Source organism: Podarcis liolepis, assembly GCF_965112155.1.
Source record: "Podarcis liolepis genome assembly, chromosome: 16".
In the NCBI taxonomy this organism is placed as follows: Eukaryota; Metazoa; Chordata; class Lepidosauria; order Squamata; family Lacertidae; genus Podarcis; species Podarcis liolepis.
Window position 1 is genome coordinate 14,393,512 of NC_139567.1, and position 18,239 is coordinate 14,411,750.

Here is an 18,239-nt window from a genome sequence, read left to right on the forward strand (position 1 = left end):
CAAATCAGTATTATTCAAGGTGTATGGAATGGAGCAAGACTCGGAAGACTTTGGACAAGGTCAGCTAAATTGCTCAAGAGACTGGAGCATCTTCCCTCTAAGGAAAGGCTAAATTCTTGGGGGCTTTAGAGACTGCAAATCTGCTTTATACACAGAAAGTCCCAGGTTCAATGCTTGGCATCACCAAGGACTCAGCTAGATTGGTAAGGAAAAAGCTTTTTTTATGCGTTGTATATGCAGTATAACACGGTGACACCAGATGGCGCTGTGGAGTCCCGTCTTTCCCTATCAGATTTCCCTGTATGGTTTACAACGTGTTGCTTCTTTGAGGTGTCTTGATCCATTCCAGGTGGGCCTGGGAACGACTTCCTGTCTGAAATCTTGGAGAGCCACTGGCAGTTAGTTTGAACACTACTTAGCTAGATGGACCAGTAGTCTGACTTAGTGTAAGACAGCTTCCTCTGTTTCTAATCCTGTACCACTTAATTAAATAATACTTACTTCTGAGTAGACCCCTAAAGGTAGTTTAAGAAAAAGACCAATTAGGAAGGCCATGGAAGAGAGTTACAAAAACGGGAAGGATGTTGATAAAGCAGCAATATTTCCCTCTCTTCTTTCATACCACTCTAGGACATGGAACGGGACAACCTGTGGCCCTATTTATGTTGTTGAACTCCAGCTCCCATCATCCCCAAATATTGGACAAATTGGCTAGGTCTCATGGAAGCTGGAGTTCAGCAACGTCTGGTGGTCCACAGGTTCCCCACCACTGGTTTATGGACTTGGTTCTCAACTCACAGGATGTATGGTACTGTTTGGCAAGATAACACAGATAGCCAAACTATTCCAGTCTGTTCAGAAGGAAGCTTGAAAGTATTAGCAAGCCTAGATTTGGAAGCAAGTGATCCAGGCAATAGTGTGGGCTGCTGGGCCTAACAGCCGCCAGATTGTGTTGGCTGCTAATTACAGGATAATCTGCTCACATATCCTCACTACAACAAAAAGTACAGGAACTAAAGCTATCAACAATGACATGTGTAGCAAATATACCATTATTGTCTCCCCACCCCAGATTTCATCCATGGAGAAATTTACAACATCAGCGTCCAGTCAACAAATACTGTATGTGATTAGGATCAGATCTATGCAGCATGCAAATTAATCATATTATATGATAGGACTAATGCAAATTGATAATAACCATACATGATTGTATGAAATGCATACAAATCATGCAACAAAGTCATGAAATGGGCTTCAGATGCATTTTTTAAAAATCGGGTTCTGAGTCCTTTAAACAGTCCAGTACATGTCCTGGATTGAACTGGAGGTGAGAGTTTGGAACATTTATTTCCAGGCTATCCTAAATATTTCATTTCACATTTGCTTCCAAAAATATCAGAGGGTTTCTCTCTCTCTTCCTCTCTCTGATAAAGGCTTATATGTGATACAGTTGGTATCTCATAAATACTGATGAGAAATGTTAGTCATGCAATATTTCACTATCTTCCTACAGCAATCTCTATAAAACCACATGGTCTGCCAATCCGCCAACCCCTGGTTCAAGCTAAGAATTGAAATATAATTCACTACTTGATGCATCAGTCTATTTATAGAATGCACAAATAATCAAACATGGTTTGTAGAGGTGCTATAGCAAAAGATCTTTTCTGGTGTGATGAAACTCCCAGCTGTTCATGAAAAGGTCAGCACACAAGCAGATTAGAGGTATTCTATACACCTCCATGGATTCACTGCACTAACTTGTGCTTAGAGATGGGTGAGTCTGTCAATTTCAGTTCTCTTGGTTTCTAATTTTTCCAGTCTTAAACTCAGTTCTTCACATTTCTGAAGCAATTCACATTCATTCATTTATTTTAAAAAAGAATCCTCCTGAAAATTTGTCAGCATTTTAGTGAGATTTTTCTTCTTCTTAGTATGCACATTTTTGTATGCAGCTTTGACTAATGTACACATTTCCAAGCAGTTCTCCTCAAAGCATTTTTGTAATATTGTATATGCATTTTATGTACACTTGCCCTAGTCTGTGCATTTTTGTACACATTGATTTGTGGGAGAGCTGCATCACAAAATTCAGAGAGATTTGAATTTCAAAGGATGGTTGTATTTTGGTTCTTGTATTATTTAATAATTTATTTATTTTAGATTGTCTTTAAATGTGATCTCTCTCTCTCTCTCTTTCTCAAACACATAGTTGGAAGCAAGTTTCTACCTCTAATGGTTTGTACAATAAGATCTATAGTATATTGTCTACAGTGTATTGCATTGTCTATAGTACACTCACTACACTCTAGGGTTTCAAGGAAGAAGTCTTTTCAAGCCCTACATTGAGATGCTTGGGATCAAATCTGGAACCTTTTGTATGGAAAACATGTCCTCTATAACTGAGATATAGCCCAACCCTATGGGTAAACATTTGCAAAAAGGGCATGGGCATGGAAATAAAGAGATTTGCCTATCTCTAGACTCACCATGGCAGTTTCCCAGATTTGGATCCTAGTTTAGCAAGCTGGGATGTGGGTGGCGCTGTGGTCTAAACCGCAGAGCCTAGGGCTTGCCGATCAGAAGGTTGGCGGTTCGAATCCCTGCAACGGGTCCCAGCTCCTGCCAACCTAGCAGTTAGAAAGCAGGTCAAAATGCAAGTAGATAGATAGGTACCACTACAGCGGGAAGGTAAATGGCATTTCCGGGCACTGCTTTGGTTCGCCAGAAGCAGCTTAGTTATGCTGGCCACATGACCCGGAAGCTGTCTGCAGACAAACACTGGCTCCCTCGGCCAGTAAAGCGAGATGAGCACCGCAACCCCAGAGTCATCCGCAACTGGACTTAATGGTCAGGGGTCCCTTTACCTTTACCTTAGACCATCATGGCAGTTTCCCAGAGTTGGATTCTAGTTTAGCATGCTAGTATTCATCCAGCAATGCAGAAAGTGGATGTGGTTTTGCTAACAAAATAGTGATTCAAATGCATGCTAACCATTTTCAGCTCTTGGTGAACATCTTCAAGGCAAATGAAGAAATACTGTAAAAATACTGCAGTTTGAAGCCTGAGGATACTGTAGTTTCATTTTTAGTTTCTCAGAGAGGCTAAGACAGATCACTGGAGGATTTATAGCATCATTTTAAGTTGGCTTAATGGTATAAACAGACCTGGAATAGCAGGTTCTGGTCCAGTAGAGGCTGAGTCAATGAAGTGACCTGCATTGTTGATGAAATATTACCCACTGGGAAACAGTTTATCATGGAATCCAGAGACATGGAAGTGAATGTGAAAAGGGCCATGTACCTTAACGGATAGGACAATTATGCCTGAATAGGTGCTATTAAGAGATGTCTGGTACCTTAGTACATTGTTTCAGAGTGAAGGCTTCGGTGCAGAGAGATAGGAGGGCATAAGAAGAGCCCTGCTGGACCAAGTCAATGACCTATCTAGTCCAGCATCTTGTTCTCACAATGGCCAACCAGATGCCTACAGGAAGCCCACAAGCAGGACCTGAGCACAAGAGAACTGGAAAAGAATGACAAACTGGAAGCTCACATAGTATCCCCTCTTGATTTTGCACCTCTCTGAATGTTGTGATGCAGTTCTTGATAATTTTTGAAATTTGGTGTTGAGCACAGATGATGTTTCCTTACTTTTGAAGCTTATCCACACGTCCCTAAAGTGAGAGGGCATTCTTCAGCGACATTCCTGGAGTGGTGGTGGTAATGCAACTTTTAAGGATATAACATGGTATCCTTCCAGTGCCACTTTGGGTGAGTATGGATGGTTGGGATGGTTGCTGACCACAGTCAGTATAAATGATATAAAAGGAAGGGTGTCAAGAAAAGAAAATAATCCAGACGCTTCTGCCTCTGCCTTTGCTGATAGGCCTATCTCTCCCTCCATAATTGTTCAACTCTCCTTTGCCTCCTGATAAAAACACATTTCCCTCCTCCCACTTTTGACTTCCCCCTGAAAAGCCCCCCAAATAAGCCAAAAAATGGAATCTCCAGGACAGTGGGTGGCATCTAATGTTAGTCAGATCAGATGCATTGAAATTAATGAAGCTGAGTAGATGCAAAAGTAACATGGGCTAGAAATAATCTATTTTGCTCATCCCTATCTGTAGATTCCCTTTGCTGTTTTGGAAGTAAGGCTGAGCTACCATCACCCTACTAGGTGACATTTAAAAATTAATAGTAGGCTCAACAACTGGTCTGGCATTCAATAGGTGCTGTATTCAACCACTGGCGGAGGAAGGCGAGTGGGGGGGGTGCGGTGCCACCCCCCTGCTCGCTGTGCGGGCAGCACCCCTGGACACTCACTGCACAGGCGGCAGGCCACTAGGGGCGATGCTTCTGTGGGCGGCTAGTGGTGCCCCCCGATGCTCGCCATGCGGGCAGCAGGTGGCTAGGGAAGCTCACAGTGCGGGCAGCTAGCCCCGCCCCCACACCACTCCGGATGCCAGGGCAGGTAGCTCCGCCCCTGTATTCAACACCCACCTGCCAGACCTGCAGTGCCTCATTGTACTCCAATGTCACCTACACCCAATGCACAAATATTAGAGAAACACTAACCACTGCCACATACAACCTTGATCTGAATTGCAGCCATGCAGTTTCCATGACACATCTGAGAAGTTCCCATTCCTTCCACTAGATGGAATTGCCTTTTTGCAATTATTGCTGTAAGGAGTCCGAGTGCACATGTATGTGCAAAACCCAACCAGTTTTGCCCCGGAGAAAGTCCACTCGGGTGCAGCATTTTGTCTTTTTCAGAGAGGTGCCTGCTTTTGCCCCAGGAGGTTTTCGCCAGCTAGCCTAGCCAAGGCTCCTCCCTGCTTGACGCCAGGCAAAACAAAAGATTGTTTTCTGTTCAGGTTTAACTTGTGTCGACATCTCATTTGAGTAACGTGCATGTCGAGCAAAAGCGAGAGACTCACCAACGGAACACCCTGATGATAAAGATGCATTTCAAACCAATTCTTGGGTGCTCGCCACAGCCTCCCCCAGCTTCCATTAGAATTCCCTTTGGCAGGCAAAGAACAAAAGGCTCCGTTCAGTTTATACAGGAGCTGCCTTTCCTAATCACTCGCAATTGCATCTCATCGGCAAGATGAAAGTGACATGCTTGGAGTAATGTAAGCATCCCCCATCACACAACTGCCAAGCGGCAGAGCGGGCAGAACCTTCATTTCCAGTGACAGATGGGTAAAAGACAAAGTATGATTGGAGATTTTTACCTAACAAGACAACAGGAGCAAGCAATAAAACTATCTGGAAATCCAGTGCAAAGGTCCTATAAGCAGAATTGGTGGTGGTTTGGGGGAATCATGTGCAATAACGAGACAGACACACACCAAGGCTTACATTGCCTACATATTCTTTATAAGGTATGGGAGCCCGAATGGCTTTCAAGTACTGTGTGATTTTGTAAGGGTTTCGTGTGTTAGGGCTGTGCACAGGGAATTGTATCTGTACCGCAGCGTGCAAGCATTAGCAATCCATCTCATTTCTCTCCCGCTCCTGCTTGATTTTACTAATTACTTAGGATGTGCAAGCAGAAACCTGCTTGCTCTGAAAACGAATTGCGGTAACTGAACACTGAAACACCGTGAGAGTTTCGATGTTGATTGGGCCGCTCACTGAGTGCCAACGCCCATCCACCCATGGGGTGGATGAGTGGGGTTGTCATCCAGCAACATCTGGAGAGCCACAGGTTTCTCATCCCTGACTGAGTTTCCCTTTGGATAAGAATGAAAACTGAGCCACATGATGCTATGAGAATCAGTGGGGAACCAGCGCACAGGCTGCGATGCTGGACTACAGGGGTTGAGAACCTCAGAACAACAGACCTAGTATTTCTGATTCACAAAATGATAGCTTTCTGATGAGATTTGAGATGACAGAAATTGATTTAGGGCTGAACCAAAACTACTCACAATTTTATGGTAAATATTTTTGGTGCCATCTTCTCTCAAAAAAAGAGCCCCTCTTTCCCAATAACTTCCCCAACATCCTCGTTTTCTTACTCATTTACATTGGCCTTATTTGCTTTCACTGGCCATCAGTGAATTGTTATTTAGGATCGTGACACATTCCTGTTCATTGTGTGGCTTGATGATGCATGTGACTGATCAATAATAATAATAATAATAATAATAATTTATTATTTATACCCCGCCCATCTGGCTGGGCCTCCCCAGCCACTCTGGGGAAGGTCTCTTCTCTCGGTTGTCTTCAGTGACATTGTGATGCAGCCCAGTGTCCCCAAGTCCAGTGACTGGGGTGGCTCCTCCTCGTGTAAGAGAATTAAAGTGGTGAGATGAGAATTAAACACGCATGTTGAGCTGCAAACCATGTTCTGATTTCATTGATAAGTTGTGGCCCTGGTTTATTCAACATTCTTGCATCTTATGATTTGGTTTTCAATTGATTTATCTGTTTGCATTTTGTGTATAAAGTGACTAGCAAATACTGTTGTTATTAACAGCAGCAGCAGCAACAACAACATTAATTATTCCAGGGTGCATTCACAAGTGTGTATTTGCAGAATTGTTTTGTTTATGTCTTTTCTTCTTCCCTGTCCTTGAAATGGCTGTTCTTGACTCAAAAATCAAAATCAGAATATTTGAGCATGGCCCCAATTCCATGGTAATAGCCATAATTTGGCCATTGCAAAAGCCAGTGCTGTTGAGGAAAATTGGTTCTCTGGCTCCAGCTTTGGAAAGGAGATCTGGAGGCAGAAGCCTGGATAATGGGCAGTGGTACCATGTTTTGAAAAGCCTCTTTTGTAGCAGGGAGACTCTGAGCACCACCGCTGACAGGACATGCACAATCAACTGCCTGGGAGGCTTCTTGCTTGAGGAAGCTAATAAGCCTTAGTCCAAAAAAGCAACCTTTCATTGACAAACCATTCAGCCTCCTAAGTGTTCTCTCAATAGTGCTGTTCCTCACCTTTGTTTTTGTTCGTGTCATTTAATAGCCTTGATTTGGTGTTCCTTTGGCTCAAGGGGAACTTTTTGCTTATAAAGCTCCTCCCCTCCTTCTCTTCTTCTTTCAAGTTTTCATTAGAAAATGGAAAGAGATACCGAATTAACAGAGAAACAAATGGGAAAGGAGAAGAAGCTCTTTCTCTGTTGACAACAGTCACCCCATTAGATCCCTTTTAGCAGGACAAATAAGCCACTCAGCTGCACAAGTGGGCTTTTATATTTATCCCAAATTAGAAACAAAATAATTGCCGCCTCGTCTTTAATGGACGCACCAGTTAATTGTTCTAATAGCTCAATGACTCCAGCAAAGGGAGGGGGTGTGCGCATGTATGCAAATGTGGGCACCTCTGTTGCCACTTCACCAGTTGTGCCGTTCAGACCAAGGCGCATTATGCAAACCCAGCTTGAACTCCCCCTTTCTATCATATGCTCCGTGGCACAGGGCTGCCGTTCCAGATCAATTATTAATATGCACGCGTTATAATTATTTGGAGGGTTGGTACAAGATAATTATAAACCATAAAGCAGCTTTCATCTGCATGTATAAGTGCCTGCACCCCCCCTCACCCCCCTCCAGATCTGAATCATACATAATAAGCTAGGAACAGGGTGGGGTTCAAGGAGAAACGTATTTTTAAAAAATCTGATCTATTCTGTGATGTTAAGAAAATATTAACTAGCCTGTTATTCATTGATGGGACATGGTGGAGGCATGTAAAATTATGAAGAGTGTGGAGAAAGTGGAGAAAAAACAAGATTTTTCTCTGTGTTTCATAACACTAGTGTTTGAGGACATTCAGTGAAGCTGAATGGTGGAAGATTCGGGACAGATAGAGTGCGCAGTCAAATTATGGAAATCACTAAAAGAAGATGTGGTGGTGTAGTGATGGCCACCAACTTACATTGGCTTTTAAAGAAAGACAAAGTGGTGGAGGACACGATACAGATGACGGAGGAACACCTGGTACTGGGGATAACAGCTTCATTGATTCACAGGAAATGAAGGTGGTGCTACAGAAACCTGTATACCTGAAGCAAGAAACAGACACTGAGATCCAGCAGCAAGGGCCTTCTGGCAGTTCCCTCACTGTGAAAAGTGAAGCTACAGGGGAACCAGACAGAGGGTCTTCTTGGTAGTGGCACCCACCCTGTGGAAAGCCCTCCCATCAGATGTCAAGGAGATGAGTAACTGTATAACCGTTAGAAGACATCTGAAGGCAGTCCTGTATAGGGAAGCTTTTTAATGTGTAATGTTTTATTGTTTTATATATGTTGGAAGCCACAGATTGGCTGGGACAATCCAGTCAGATGGGTGGGGTACAAATAACAGAATTTATTATTATTATTATTATTATTATTATTATTATTATTATTATTATTAATTACAAGAAGGAAGAAGCTGGAGGGAATGGCTCATGGTTTCAGTTGTCTCTATACTAATGCATAGTGTATGGGCAACAAGCAAGACAAATTTGAACTCTTAATACAGGGTGACAAACATGATCTAATAGGCATTACTGAAACCTGGTGAGATGAGACTCAAGAATGGAATGTAGAAATTGAGGGGTATAAGAAATAGATCAAACAGGAAGGTATAAGGGGTAGCATTATATGTTAGTAATACCAGACTAAAGTCCTTGCAACTGTGCTATGATTCAGGAAACTGGCCATCAAAACCATAGGCATGCTTCATCCTGGAAGTTATCCCTTGTAAGTTATCCTTACAAAAAAAAACCAGAAACACAAATAGAAACTGTAGGGTGTGCTTTACCATTTGCTATACTCTTGGTTTAGATGAACTTTATACATAGCAATGATAAATTCTACATGTACACAATCTAACCAGCTTGATATAGTTTCCTGCTTGGCAGGGGGTTGGATTCGATGGCCCTTGTGGTCTCTTCCAATTCTATGATTCTATGATATTTTGGTGTTTACAATGAGCTGTGCATTCATTTTTGTGTAGACATTATAGAAACAGTGTGGCGAATCATTAACACTGCCCCATGTCTGTGTTGCTTATGGAAGTCATTGTGGATGTGTTTGTTTTTGCACATTGTCCCATACTACAGCACAGCAAGGCAACCAGGGTATAAGACAAGTTGAGATTCAGGTTGGACATAAGGCAAGGCAGAACACAAGGCTGGGTGGACAACAGATCTCTGAAGCTGCTGTGTCAAAGGGCAAGCTAAAACTGAGCCCTTCCATAGTAGAAGCAGCATGTGCAAGTATGAATGGCATGGGTAGCTCAGTTGGTAGAGCATGCAATTATTCTTAATCTCAGAAGCATGGGTTCAAGCCACATGTTGGACAAGAGATTTCTGCGTTGCAGGGGGTTGGACCGGATGACCACGATGGTCCCTTCCAACTCTACAGTTCTATAAGTCTAGAAATGTGCACATTGAGATAAATACTAATAAGTATGTACAGTGCATACTGTACAGTATGTACAGGGGGGAAAGGTGTCGGTAATGCATACCCCTGAGTACTTCCAGAAAAAAGTATGTCTTTTTTTTTTGACAAAATATGCATTTATGTACATATTTGAAAATAAAATGTGTTCCGTTTCTTTGTAATTATCACAATCATCACCATAATCAGAGATTAATTTGGGAACGGGACAGCATGGATTTATGAATGAGTGCCTGTGAAACTGATCAACCCATCCTTAGCCACACTGAGGAGCAAGCCTCAGTCTCATGTTCCTTTGAATTACTCCTTACTCATGTCTCTCATGTCTAAAATAATCCACTCACTTTTCATGGTGGACATGAAAAGTGGGGTCGGTTTGGTAGGCATTACTTGTGTACATACCTGTTTAGATTAAAGGTTATAGAGATGGAAAGGTATGTGTGCTGAGGCTTGCTCCTGTGGATGTTCCATGTGCATAACGCATACAGACAATGCAAAAGAATGCGCAAAAGATAATGACAACCAGTTATGCATCTTACACCCACATATCATCTACATGGAACTACCATGAATAAATATTCCCTCTGACTTACAAGGTCTATTTCTGATGTTTTTAAGCATAAATGCACACCTGTAGAATATATTAGCAAAGTAGGCGAATGAGAAACGAATAATAATTAAGAAGGGAATAGTGGCTCGCCTGTGCTCTTGGTCTTTTGCATATGGGAAAGAGGACCTGAGTACCAACTATCAGCCACCGGCTTGCTGAACAGGTGGCAGAGGAGTAGGCTGACACCTCCTTGTGCTTAATAGTGCTTGTTAGTCATTTTATGAGTCACTGCCAAAAAAATGCTATAATTGCTGCACTGCCGATTGCTAACCAGTCGCTACAGATCTGGCAAGAAGTCAGATGCAGGAGAGCGTGAGTAAAATAGGAAGTGAGACCTCATCTGACTGCAGTGCTTGCACAGAAGTAAAGAACATGTCAGAGTCCTAGTTCTGTGGGAGAAGGGTATGGTTGGGCTGACAGGCAGCTGCTTGATGGCTGGACTTACGGTTGACAGGTATAGTGGCATCCTAAGCCAATATGAAACAGCAACGCCCTCTCATTATTTGATGATTTCCATCGCATCACATTGCTCCATGGAGCAGCTATGGAGGGATGTGTCTAATCTATTTCAAACTTATTTATCTAAAAGTTTTGCTAAATTAAAATTTGCTCTTAACTTTAAGCTCTGCCAAGAAACCACCAAGCTGTTCTTAAGTCAGGAAGGTCAGCACCGACTCCTAGGGATGTGTGATTTTGCCCTCCCTATGGCAGTGTTTCCAAGTGCAATCCTTCCTGGAGATTGGGGAGAAATTCGACTCTATTTGCATTTAAAGGCAAACCTACCTAATTTGCACATTATGCAAACTGGACATTATCCAAAGTTTGCAATGCAGTCTTCCAGCCAAGGAACGTGTACAAAATAAACATACTAGAGTAAAACGTGCGTATAAATGCATATATTAGTGCAAACGCAAACTACCTTGTGATCTTCAGATGAAAGGTGGTATAGAAATAATAATAATAATAGCATGCAAAATGTGCAATGTTAACTGCTTTGCAAAAACACACAAACCGTCCTGTGATCTTCAGATGAAGAGTGGTATAGAAATACAATAATAACATACAAAATGTGTAATATTAACTGCTTTGCAAAAACATGCATAGTAGGCAAAGTTGCACACAGTGGTACCTCAGGTTACATATGCCTCAGGTTACATACGCTTCAGGTTGCAGACTCCGCTAACCCAGAAATAGTACCTCGGGTTAAGAACTTTGCTTCAGGATGAGAACAGAAATCGTGCTCCGGCGGTGCGGCGGCAGCTGGAGGCCCCATTAGCTAAAGTGGTGCTTCAGGTTAAGTATAGTTTCAGGTTAAGAACAGACCTCCGGAATGAACTAAGTACTTAACCCGAGGTACCACTGTACTGAAATAGGTATATTAGGAAAAATTAGCAAGTTTGAAGTTAACATGAACTGCTTCATGCAGTTGGTTTAATGCCGATGCCTATGCCTTCTTGCGACTCACCTGCTTTAACACATCTGCCAAGCCTTTGAAAATCCCTGTTTTTATCACCAGGTAGCAAACGTAAGAGGTTGATGCAACCCCTTGTGAGCCACCATACTGTGGGCCATGGTTTGGCTTGGTAGGCCACTAAATGTGGCCTTAGACTTTATCCTCAGGTAAAGTCATATTTGCATATTTGCCCATGGAGAAGTTCTGACTTTATCAGGATCGTTCTCCAGCTGGAGAAATGGCACGTTCCTAGTGATTATGTATTTGTTTCTGAATGTTAACAAACAGTCTGCAGTGTCTGATTGAGTGGGTTATTAGTAGAATGAAGACAGATGGTGGAGGATTAAGTATAACGCTTCTTTACATCAAGGCTATCATTACCCAACAGCTCCATCGCACTTCTGTTCAGACTACAACTGTCACCAGTTTAATTTCCTCCTTGTATCTAGTACCCCTGAGCTACCTTGTGATCCAGACACAAAGAAATAATGTCAATCTTTAATCGGGCCACAAGGAAAATCAGAAAAGCAACTCCTTTACTGGAACAATACATCTACATTACCCAGCAATCCCCCATTAATCATATGGCAACAACCACAACATTTTTGAAATGAAAAGAGCAATATAAATGCTATGAAAGGGGTATGAAGTCTCACTAATATTATACCACTCAGTATATTGTTATAGATCTGTGGGTGTTAAATGCTTGGGTTTAATAAATGTTGGGATTTAATCAGAACTGGTACATTAGGATCGGTAATAGCCAGATTCATGTGTATTTAAGATGTGGGGTAGCCACTGTTAATCCCCTGGAATCAGCCTATGTGGAGAGTTGATTAACCTAGGCACATTACCTGGGCTGTGTATTGGATATTTTAATCTTAGCCAAATCAACAAGTGTTAATGAGGTCACACAGACTTGTTTGTGAGGTGACTGCCCATAGGGATCGGCAATTAGGGAGTTCAGAGCATCAAAAGATTAGGTGTTAACACAACACAGGATCAAATTACATAGGCATGAGAATGCAAATGGAAGGCCTCTCCCTGAGGTAGAGAAGGAAAGCTAAGAAGCTATGGTGTGGTAGGGTTGGGAGTGATGTAACCAGGAAGAAGAGAAAGCAACCATTAAACTGGACTGTGCCCTGCAGTGCAGGTTAGGCTGCAGAGAAAGGATGGTGCTTGGGCTTATTGTTGCTGCTGCATTTTTGGGGTGCTGCTGCTGTGAGCCCCTTCCTAAGCAGGCTCAGGTTGATGTGTAAATAAACCATTTATCATAAAGACACTCTAGCCTCTGTGGTGCCTAATTTTCCAAAGGAAACACAATCCCTGGCTGAGCACCTGGAACCCCTGGGATCTTGTCACACCTTGGAACTTAGGAAGAGCTTGGACAGAATATGCAGAAGATTTCTCTTCTAAGTGGTAAGAGCAAGCAGGGAAGGGTGATATTGCCCTTAGCTTGATTTGATATTGCAATAATTTAATGCACAGTTGGGCATGTCTACTTTTTTACATGTCCGAGCTGCTCCAGGAAAGTGCTAGCAGTGAAACAGAAGTGGGTAACCTCTGAGTCAGGGGCAAAAATTCTACCCATTTCACTGGGGTTTCTTGCATAGGAGGTTCTACCAAGAACGAGCTCATGCCCCCATTTATTAAAAAGCAAATTTAGTGGTAATTTAACAAAACGAAAAGAGTTTCTTGACCCTTGTACTAAAGAAACCAACTCACGCGTGTATTTTGTCTCTTACTATTAGGGTTGCCATATTTCAATAAGTGAACATCCGGACACAAAAGTTGTTGAGTATTTGAGCTTTTCTTTTTCTTTTTTCTTTCATTTGAAATTTGCCAAAATGTACACGCCTGACATGGGCTGCCGTACGTCCATATTTTCCCGGACATTTCAGCGATTTTTGTCGAAATGCTGTTTACGAGAGCCAAATACAGGCAATGTCCAGTAAATTCTGAGCAACAAATCACTGGTGATTACAGAAATCGTCAGGAAGCTGACTGATTTTTTTTGAGACTTTGTCAGCAAATTTGAAACGGAGACTGATACTAACTAATGAGAGACCTTCAGTATTACATTTTAAAGGCAATGCCATGAATTTGTGGGTCTTTGAAAACAAAGAGCAAACGCTTTAGAATAGGCACAGGAATTTAAAGTTCACCAGCTTCTTACTGTGCTATTCCTTTACAAGCAGGTGTTTTGAATGTTGACAGAGGCTTTATGTGAAGCCTGAATAACATTTGGGAAAAATACACAGTGCTAATGGAAAATCTCCTCAGGGAGAACACATTTGGCATGACTCACGATGGCCTCACAAACAAAATGGCTGCCATTCTTCTGAAGAAATGCAACCTATAATGATAGAAGAAGGCATGGGATATGTTTAATATGTGTAGGTCAGCATTTTAAAAAAATAAAAATCCTGGGAAATGCCCCAAACTGTCTGGAAGGGTTGGTGCAGTCTGCATGTGGTCTCAGGAGGTATTCATGATTAAGGCTTCACTTCCAGGTTATGCTGCAGGAAAATAAATTCTTAATTAAATAGGCACTAGCCTCAGCATGTTCTCCTCCTTGAGCTTGCTGTTCCAAAATCCTACTGCTTTGTCTGAAGTGGGCCAGACAGAGACCACATCCATGCTACACATTCAGAGTGGTTTAATGGCCAATCCCTCTTCACAGGGAATTGAGAATTGAAGCTCTGGGAGGGGAATAGTGGCCTCCTAACTAAGTTAAACAACCTATAGACTTCTTTGGAGGAAACCAAAAAGCGTTATAGAAATTATGACACCAGAGGGCGATGTAGAGCAGTGATCTGTCACCAATGGGAAATTGCAGTGGGAGCTTTTTCTTTTTCTTTTTTTTACAGGATTTTTCAGATCAGTGTAGATCCAGACCATGACCGTTTAAAGTGGTATCATAGTGTTTTAAATGTGTGGTGTGAATGTGGCTACTGAAAAAACCGTCAATAACTGCTGAAACTTCTTTCTCTCCCCACCCCCCTTGTGTACTGATCATTGGATGAGTTTTCTGCATGCCTAATAATACACATACCTCAGATTTTTAGGGTTGAATTAGCATATATGATCATTGCTGTTGAATGTGTGAAATTGCACATCACTATTATATTTATGTTCCCAAATGTGATTATATATATATGCTATGTCTCTGGAGAGCCTTCTAGCTTGAATCGGTAATCTAATTAGCATATTGTCTGCTCCAACTTGCTTCTTCTGTTTTATTTCCCCCCCCCAAGCCCAAGTAACTCTGTTTCAAGGAACTGATTAGCCCCAATCATCCAAGGCATTTTGTCAGCTGTTCGTTGGGCCTTTCCAAGTTATTCCTTTCATGCAGCAAACACACAGTTGTTACTTGTTCATTATGAAAGAACCGGACCTCTTCCCTTAAGTAATAATTTCTGTTGTGGGAACCTCTTTGTTGTCATTCCTTCCAACACTCAAATCACAACATCATATTGCTGGGAAATGCAATCCCCCCCCCCAACTAGTGCACCTGTTTCTATAAGCAAAGTACAAACTGCCCCTGGTTTAATTCAAAAATGTCTTGATAATTACAAACACCTTGGACACAAAAATGAAATAAAATTATTTTATTCCACAATAAGTTCTAAATTGATTCACAAGTTTCTTTGTACTATATTTTAAATCTGAGTCCTCAGCGTAAATTGCTATTCAGACAGTAATTCTGAGCAAACACCACCAAAGCAGACTTTTTCATGGCACAGGGTAGAGAACTGTAGAGAAAGCTTAGAAACCTTCAGAGTATTAGGAAGTGTGGAATGTATTATTACTAGAGCAGTCAAGTACAATATTTTCCTGTTGCCTAGAATGGACACACAGGACAATGTGGCTCCAGACAGGGAGGACTTCCTGTCATACCTGCTCTGGAGCTTCCTCCCCCTGCGTGTGACAAGGTAGATGGGGGTGACCCTAGCTGACCAGATAAAAGCTCTGGCCCCACAACCATCTCTCTCTTGGACTCTTACTCTTTACTCTTGGACTTTCACTCTCAATCTCTTGGTTCTTAGCCAGCGCACGGCTCAAGCTTCACATAGGACAGAGCCCACAAGCAGAAAGTCTGAGATGTAGCCCAGACTTCTTTTCACTGTAACCGCAAGCTAAAGCCTGCCTTCAGATTGCTGCTGTGAACTGAATGTGAGTACAGTGGTACCTCGGGTTAAGTACTTAATTTGTTCCGTTCTTAACCTGAAACTGTTCTTAACCTGAAGCACCACTTTAGCTAATGGGGCCTCCTGCTGCCGCCGCACCACTGGAGCATGATTTCGGTTCTCATCCTGAAACAAAGTTCTTAACCTGAAGCACTATTTCTGGGTTAGCAGAGTCTGTAACCTGAAACGTATGTAACCTGAAGTGTATGTAACCCGAGGTACTACTGTAATAATAATAATAAACCTTATTCTGTAAAACCTTATTCTTACTTTTACAGAAGACTGTGTTGAGTTATTATTATTTTAAGAAGGAAATAAAAGGGGAAACTTATCAGGAATAATCCATACTGGACAAGTCAGACTGGATTGCTTAATTAACGGATTCTAACGAATCATCAACTTGCTTCTAATAAGTTGCAAAGGGAACATGCTCCACTGTTTACTCACTAGCACGGGTGAGGAGAGATAATATCAAAACAATATATCCTCTCCCACCTTCCTTAACATTCCCACAGGAAGGTATAGAGAGCTTGTGTTCTCTATCCTTATCTGATTGAGCACTACGCCCAACCCAGGCAGACATTGGCTTTTGTGAAAGCTTTCTTGTTCATTCCTTGTTAGCCATCTCCCTAGCCTATATTTTCTTGGCCCTTTCACTATATGATGAGGCAGAAAGTGAAATAAAAGAACTCTCCTTCCAGAATTTGCTAAATGCAAATTAAATCAAAACTCTCTCTCTTTCTCTGCATATATGCAAAGCCTCATGAACGGCTAAAGAACACAAGGAAATACAGTTATATTTGCGTTGCATTCCAATATTACAACTTTTAAGTTAGGCAAATTTGTATTCTGAACCATGTAATTACAAGGTTTCATACCTATTCCTCTTGTGATTACATTGTGAAATGTGGTTGGTTGAATATAGTATCATAAGCTCTTACTGGGTAAGGGTTGTAGAACTGTTGATAAGCTACTATTCTTCTCCCTTGCTACAGGCTCAAGGGTCAGAAAACCTTGCCAGCCCAGATGTTGTTGGGCTCCAACTTCTCTTAGTCCCTGCCAACATAGCCAAAGGCAATGACAGCTGAAGTCTAACAACATCTGGAGGACCATGGGCCCCCTACACTTGCCACAACTGCTTTGTTTTATAAACTCTAACTACATAATTTTATAAGGTTTGCAGAACACCATGTACATGTTGCCCTTTTGCCCTACTTTCTTCCTCAGAACAACCACCCTCTTTCTTAGGTTTGGCCAGCCTTTCTTAACCTTGGGTCCCCAGATGTTCTTTAACTACAATTCCAATCATCCCTGACCAGTGGGTCATGCCGGCTAGGAATGATGGGAGTTGTAGTCCAACAAGCTCTAGGGACCAAAGGTTGAGAAAGGCTGGGCTAGGCTGTGAGACAGTGACTTGCCCAAAGTCACCCAATGAGTGTTATGGCTTGAGCCAGGATCTGGCAGATCAAAGATAATATCATTGTTGAAGAGAAGGAAAGATGAATGCCCTTAGCTTGAAGGGACTTTTCATAAACTACCTAGAGGGAGGGGATCACATAGATGCAACCATTTTCCCTGGTTTGTACCAGACCCTTCTGTGGAACCAGCAACTTGGAATGTAATTATAGTCAGAAAGGAAGACGTACTATCAACTTCTGTGGTCAAGGATAAGCAATTTGAAGATCATCTCTGCCTGTTTCCACTTTTGACACCAATGACATTAAATATGGCAGTGTTAGAGACGCCATCTGTTGCATCAAAACAGCAAGTGTCAAAGCTATAGGCTGCTGAGATGCTAACTGAGTTTACTTGCAAGTGTTTTTAATGGTTTAATGATTTCTGTTCACAATTACACACATCTATTGAAACAGTTAATCAATGGTTGCTTATAAGATGCTTGGCTGGTAGAGGGAATTAACAGTAATATACGTTTGCATTTTGTAGGAAAGAGCTCACGTGGGCCCCATGGAACCATCAACATCCCTGAGAGGGATGCCTGTTTGGGCAGCTTTAAAGCCATGATGTAATGTTGCTTCTCTGTTCTAGAGCTACAGCTAAGCACAGATTTTGCAAGCTGAAGCCTCCATCTGCATTTAGAAAAGGCTTTTGACAGATATTTTCTGCAATAAAGCTGAAGAACCCTCAGGTACCGAGTGAAATTACCATCCTAGCTTCCAAGTTCCAGCCAGCAGCTATAACCCAAAGGCCTTAATCTTCCAACCAAATATAAGACTTGAGATATACATAATAGGAACATCGCCAACAGTTGCTCACTAACTCTTTGACCACAGGGAGAGGTGGGTGAGCAAGGAAGCAGCAATGGCGAGGTGGAGCAGCAGCAGCAGAAGGCCACAGTTCCATCTGGGCAACCTCATGAGGCCTGCATGTGGGGCCAAATGCAAAAGTAGGTGGAGAAACCAGAAGTCTAGTTTCTACACACACACACACACATATCTTCCATCTAGGCAAGCCAGAGGCGTCACCAGAGTTCAATGACACATTTCAGACAGGCAAAAACACTCAGAGGGTATGAAGCAGGGTTGGTGAGAGCTGTGGTCTGGGAAGAATCCTAAGAAT

At 42.2% G+C, this 18,239-nt stretch overlaps 1 protein-coding gene and 1 long non-coding RNA gene across 4 annotated transcripts in view; one reads left to right on the forward strand and one right to left on the reverse strand.

Moving 5' to 3' along the window:
- The window catches only part of KIRREL3 (kirre like nephrin family adhesion molecule 3), a 741,064-nt gene that overhangs the window by 305,582 nt on the left and 417,243 nt on the right, over window positions 1–18,239 (reverse strand). The gene's annotated exons all lie outside the window — the stretch shown is intronic.
- LOC310695840 lies at window positions 15,502–17,807 on the forward strand. Its single transcript, XR_014520273.1, has 2 exons — window positions 15,502–15,648; window positions 17,607–17,807. It is a non-coding gene; the product is annotated as an uncharacterized lncRNA (long non-coding RNA).